This window comes from Chanodichthys erythropterus, chromosome 18 (assembly GCF_024489055.1).
Source record: "Chanodichthys erythropterus isolate Z2021 chromosome 18, ASM2448905v1, whole genome shotgun sequence".
Taxonomy (NCBI): Eukaryota; Metazoa; Chordata; class Actinopteri; order Cypriniformes; family Xenocyprididae; genus Chanodichthys; species Chanodichthys erythropterus.
The window spans coordinates 25,368,672-25,375,716 of NC_090238.1; positions in this window are offsets into that span (position 1 = coordinate 25,368,672).

A 7,045-nucleotide genomic window follows, 5' to 3' on the forward strand; every position below is an offset into this window, starting at 1 on the left:
ACTATAAAAGGGTGTTAAAACTCCTTCCCATTTCATGCTGTCAGCAATGGCACCACATGGAAGAGAAATGTCACAAGACCTGAGAAAGAAAATAATTTCTTTACCAGAAAGGTGAAGGCTACATGAAGATCAGCAAAGCTTTACTTATCAGTGAGAATAGCAAAAGTGGTACAAAAATTTAAAAAAAGATGAATCTGCAACCATCTCGCAGAGACGTCCAGGTCGTCCACGGAAGTTAACACCTCAACAGGAGCGTCTTCTGATGGGAAGGGTTGAAGAAAATCGGCATGCAAGTTCACTGCAGTTATCTAAAGAAGTAGAAAACCAAACTGGGGTGACTATTTCCCGTGACACAATACGGCGTACAATGCAGAGGAATGGCATGCATGGGTGCCGTCCACGAAAGAAGCCTCTCCTAAAGCCCAGGCACAAAAAAGCCAACCTAGAGTTTGCCAGGGCCCATAATGACAAAGATGAAGATTACTGGGACTCTATACTCTGGAGTGATGAGACCAAGATAAATGTTTTTGGAGCTGATGGCTTCAAAACTGTATGGTGTTGCAAAGGTGAGGAATACAAAGAAAAATGCATGGTGCCTACAGTGAATCATGGTGGTGGCAGTGCCCTTATGTGGGGCTGCATGAGTGCTGCTGGTGTCGGGGAGCTGCATTTCATTGATGGAATCATGAATTCACAGATATACTGCTCTATACTGAAAGAGAAGATGCTACCATCACTTTGTGCCCTTGGTCGTCGTGCACTTTTCCAACATGATAATGATCCTAAACACACATCTAAGGCCACTGTTGTATTACTGAAGAAGAACAGGGTGAAAGTGATTCAGTGGCTCCTGATCTGAACCCAATCAAACACCTATGGGGAATTCTGTTGAACATCACTCTCCATCCAGCATCCAGTCTCTAAAAGAGTTCATTCTTGAAGAAAGAAAAAAGATAGATGTTGCAAAATGTCGCCAGCTTGTTCATTCCATGCCTAGAAGTGTCACAGACACGTCAGGTTCCACCTCACTCCCTTACCCGCGCACTCAATCACCGGAATTCTAATCACCGCCACCTGCAGCTCATCACCACAGTCATCAGCCTCACTATAAGAACCCCACACTCACACACACACATTGTCCGGTCTCGTTCGTGATACACCTCGTTGTTCACCTACCTCAAGGACTCTCAAAACGATACTTACCTGTCTACATCATCTCCTTCGTCTCCATTGTCTCCAGTACTCCTCGTGTCCCTACCTGCTTGTGTGTGTGAGTGTTCCAGTCACCCATCTCCAGCGTCTCCTTCCACCATCACCTGCAATACAAAGAATAAGGACAGTATTACCTCTCTTTCACCTCCAAGACCCTCATATTCACCAGTCACTTACCTGTTTGCTCTGCTGATTGTCTCAATAAACAACCCAACTGCTTTTATCTCTGCTTCCGGTGTCTCTGTTGTAACAGAAGACCGGACCTTAACAGCCATACATCAGCATGAGCTACCATGACCCATTTCAAGAGCTCGTGGACGCTTTGCGACGAGCACTCACCCTCAACCACAGTCACCGTCGCCAGGACCCCTCACCGCTGCCACTTCCGCATCCACTGTCACCGCTGCTTCACCTGTTTACACCGCCAGTCCCATGGCCAAACCAGCGCCCTACTCAGGATCGGCGGAGGATTGCAGCGGATTCCTTCTTCAGTGCGAGTTGGTCCTGGAGATGCAGCCGCACCCTCTATCCCACCGAAACGGCGAAGATAGCGTTCATAATCTCCCAACTGCAAGGTAAGGCCCTTCAATGGGCGGATTCCCTCTGGACTCAAAAAGGCTCAGTCGTTAAATCCTATCCAGCGTTCGTCTCCCACTTCAGAGAAGTCTTCGGAAGACCTTTGGCTGACTCTTCTACTGGTGAGAAACTGTACAATTTAAAACAAGGAAACCAGACTGTTAACGATTATGCCTTGCAGTTCAGAACGCTCGCCGCAACCAGCGGCTGGAATGAACAAGCCCTCATCACCACCTTTCGACAAGGTTTGGAGCCTAATGTGCGGTTGCATCTCGCTGCATACGAGGACTCCATGGGACTCGAACAATTCATCCAACTCGCCATCCGTGTGGGTTCTCGTATGCAGTCGTGTCTCCTTGAGCACCAGGGCCAACCACTGACCACCACCCTCCTCCGTCGGTCCGAACCCGTCAGCTCTCCAGAACCAGCCACCGAACCCATGCAAGTGGATAACTCACGTTTGTCTCCAGCAGAAAGGCGGAGAAGGCTGACCCTGAATCTTTGCTTGTACTGTGGATCCCCTGGGCATGTCATCTCCACATGCCCAACCCGTCCTCCTCGACCTGTGGTGAGTGCTATCATTCCTTCAATCCAAAAGATGAAACCACTCACTACTATCGTAAACCTTACTGCTGCTAATGCTTCCGTTCCAGTGGTGGCGCTCCTCGATTCAGGGTCAGCAGGAAACTTCATCTCCGGCGCCCTCTGTCGACACCTCGGGCTCAAGACCTCGCCTTCTCCGGTTAACTACCAGGTCCACTCCATCACGGGCAAACCCCTAAGCCGAAAGATGGTTCGTCGCGTCACTGGTCCTCTTCTACTGCAAGTGGGTATCTTCCACTCTGAGACCATCCATCTGCTGGTTCTGGAGGAATCCACCGCTGACGTGGTTCTAGGGCGCCCGTGGTTGGAACTCCACAATCCCACCATCTCCTGGCGCACGGGCGAAGTCCTGAAGTGGGGCGACCACTGCTTCTCCAGCTGTTTCCCAGAACTTCCTGTTCCAAGATCTCCTCTCTCCAAGAATATCTCCGTGAACGCTACCTCCATCGAAAGTCCTGTGGAAAAACGCTCCGTCGATGTTCCACCCGACTACGCCCCCTTCAGTGACGTCTTCTGCCCGCAACGCGCCTCCAAGCTTCCTCCACACCGGCCATGGGACTGCGCCATCGATCTGTTACCGGGTGAGCCAGTGCCTAGGGGACGCATTTACCCCCTATCAGTACCGGAGGAGAAGGCCATGGAGGAATATATTAAAGAGGCCCTTAACCAAGGATACATCCGCCCGTCTACTTCCCCTGCTGCTTCAAGCTTCTTCTTCGTGGCCAAGAAGGACGGAGGCTTGCGGCCCTGTATCGATTATCGCTCATTAAACAAGATTACCGTGAAGTTCAGGTATCCACTTCCCCTCGTCCCAGCGGCCCTGGAACATCTCCGCGGTGCCACTGTGTTCACCAAGCTGGACCTCCGCAGCGCGTATAACCTCATCCGGATACGCGAGGGGGACGAGTGGAAGACCGCCTTCGTCACGCCCACCGGCCACTATGAATATCTTGTGATGCCGTATGGCCTGGTCAACGCCCCCTCCGTATTCCAGGATTTCATCCATGAGGTGCTCCGGGAGTTCCTCCACAAGTTCGTTCTGGTGTATATTGATGACATCCTCATCTACTCCCGGAGCTTGGCCGAACATCGCCACCACGTTGCGGAGGTCCTCAAGCGCTTACGGCAGTTCCAACTCTTTCTAAAAGCAGAGAAGTGTTCCTTCCATCAGTCCTCTGTCCACTTCCTGGGATATGTGATTGACCACAGTGGCATCAGGATGGACGAGGGGAAGGTGTCCGCCATCCAGAACTGGCCAACTCCCACTACCATTAAAGAACTCCAACGTTTCCTCGGCTTCTCCAATTTCTACCGTCGCTTCATAAAGAACTACAGCACCATCGTCAGCCCACTCACCAACCTGCTCCGTAAACAGCCCAAGTCTCTGTCCTGGTCCCAACCTGCCACAGAAGCTTTTGAGACCCTCAAGAAAGCCTTCACCACCGCTCCCCTCCTCGTCCACCCCAATCCAGAATTACCATTCGTCGTGGAGGTGGACGCCTCCACCACCGGAGTGGGAGCGGTCCTCTCACAGCAGCAGGGGAATCCAAGTAGGCTCCATCCATGCGCCTTCTTCTCCCGCAAGCTCAACCCGGCGGAGGTAAACTACGACATTGGGGACCGTGAACTCCTGGCTGTCAAGCTCGCCCTTGAGGAGTGGAGGCATTGGTTGGAGGGAGCTAACCACCCTTTCCAAGTTCTTACTGACCATAAAAACCTTGAGTATCTGAAAGCTGCCAAACGACTCAACCCACGTCAAGCCAGATGGGCAATGTTCTTCTCAAGATTTAATTTCACCATCTCATACCGCCCTGGATCAAAGAACCTCAAGGCCGATGCTCTCTCACGTCTCCACGCTCCCGAGGAGAAGAACGATGACCCTGAAACTATCCTGCCCGAGTCTCTCTTCATGAGCCCCATCGAATGGTCGGAAGAGACCTTACCCTCCACCAATGCCTCCTCACGCACTCCGCCGGGTTGTCCCCCAGGCTTGCGTTACATCACCAGGACACGACGCACTCCACTCCTGCACTCCGTACACTCTTCACTTGGCACTGGTCACCCGGGGGTCAATGAGACCCTCTCGCTGCTCAAACAGCGCTTCTGGTGGCCAAACATGGCCAGCGACGTCAGAAGGTACGTGCAGGGCTGCAGGGAGTGCGCCATCTCCAAGAGCCCACGCCATCTTCCAACCGGCAAGCTCAATCCTCTGCCCGTTCCTGAGAGACCCTGGTCACACCTGGGAGTAGACTTCATTACCGACCTCCCAGAATCTGATGGTCACACCTGTATTCTAGTAGTCGTAGACCGTTTCTCCAAAGCCTGCCGTCTGATCCCCCTGGAAGGTCTACCCACTGCCATGGCCACAGCAGAATTAATGTTCAACCATGTCTTCCGTCATTATGGAATCCCCGAAGACATAGTCTCTGATAGAGGACCCCAATTCATCTCTCGAGTCTGGAAGGCGTTCTTCTCCCTCCTGGGTGTGACCGTCAGCCTATCGTCTGGATACCATCCTCAGTCGAACGGGCAGACGGAACGGAAGATCCAGGAGATTGGGCGCTTCCTGCGTACCTTCTGTCATGGCCACCAGGACTCCTGGAACCAGTACCTGGGCTGGGCCGAGTACGCCCAGAACTCCCTCCGTCAAGCTACAACAGGATTAACACCTTTTCAATGCGTGCTCGGCTTCCAGCCCCCACTGTTCCCCTGGGACGGGGAACCCTCCAACGTGCCAGCGGTCGACTACTGGTTCCGGGAGAGCGAGAGGGTATGGGACTCAGCTCATCACCAACTGCAGAGAGCCCTGCGCAGGCGCAGGATGACAGCCGACCTTCGGCGCTCCCACGCTCCTAACTACCAACCGGGGCAGAAGGTCTGGCTGTCCACCAGAGACATCAGGATGCGCCTGCCCTGCAAGAAGCTGAGTCCCCGCTTCATTGGCCCATTCACCATCCTCCGACAGATCAACCCCGTCACCTACCGGTTACAACTTCCTGCACAATATAAAAGAATTCATCCAACCTTCCATGTGTCACTCCTAAAACCTCACCACCCTTCTGTTCTTCCTTCCACAGAACCTGACGTGGCAGCCGTCGAGCCCCCCCTTCCACTCATCCTGGACGATGGAACTGCCTACGAGGTTCGAGAGATCCTGGACTCCCGGCGCCGTGGTGGTCTGTTAGAATATCTGGTGGATTGGGAAGGCTACGGTCCCGAAGAACGCTCATGGGTCCCTAAGAATGATATCCTTGATCCTACTCTGTTACAGACTTTCCACACCAACCACCCGGACAGACCTGCCCCACGACCTCGAGGACGACCACCACGACGTCGGGGTCCTCGGCCCTCAGGAGCGGGCCGTGGGAGGGGGGGTACTGTCACAGACACGTCAGGTTCCACCTCACTCCCTTACCCGCGCACTCAATCACCGGAATTCTAATCACCGCCACCTGCAGCTCATCACCACAGTCATCAGCCTCACTATAAGAACCCCACACTCACACACACACATTGTCCGGTCTCGTTCGTGATACACCTCGTTGTTCACCTACCTCAAGGACTCTCAAAACGATACTTACCTGTCTACATCATCTCCTTCGTCTCCATTGTCTCCAGTACTCCTCGTGTCCCTACCTGCTTGTGTGTGTGAGTGTTCCAGTCACCCATCTCCAGCGTCTCCTTCCACCATCACCTGCAATACAAAGAATAAGGACAGTATTACCTCTCTTTCACCTCCAAGACCCTCATATTCACCAGTCACTTACCTGTTTGCTCTGCTGATTGTCTCAATAAACAACCCAACTGCTTTTATCTCTGCTTCCGGTGTCTCTGTTGTAACAAGAAGATTTGGTGCTGTCATTAAAAATCATGAAGGCCATACAAAGTACTAGATGTAGTAGTTTTTGTTGTGGGGTGTACTCATTTTCGCATCACCCTTATTTGAGTAAAACTGAAAAATGTGTTATCCAAGTTATATTATTAACCTTACTTTCATGTTATAAGTTAAACAGTTATAAGTTATTATTAATATTTTGGAAATTGTTTTTGTGTTTACTGAGATATTGTTTAAAATGTTACTTTTCAAAGGGGGTGTACTCATTTACGCTGAGCACTGTATAATAGTTGGAGTGATGGATGGATGTGAATGTGAATGCATGACATTATCCAGTGTGGCATTTTATTTTGGTAAAGATCCATGAATTCAATAATATATCGATAATCATTCATATTCATTTTTATTAAGCCTAGCATGCATGTAACAACATTATGATGGCAGATAATCATGTTGTGACTAAACACTGATTGGAAAAATCATTGATCCTGTCCTGTTGTGTCTGTGCCAACATGCTGTGTTCTGTGTATTATTATAATGCTGACGGGTCCATCCATCAGACATTTTGGTGAAGAGTTTGAAGAAACTCTTCAGAGGCTGACTATTTGTTAGGCTATACTATAGTATGTAATTTTGTTTCATTTTAGATCCAACACTGTCTGGTATGTCTTTTTCTATGGCCTATTAAATCTGAGTGCATATCATCAAAGCTAATGAAATATAGACTGTCCGTTCTGCTCTGCTGATGCCCCTTGTAATGGTGGTTCATTGACAAGCGCTGTCATTCCATATACTGACGATATCATTAGTCCTATTTCA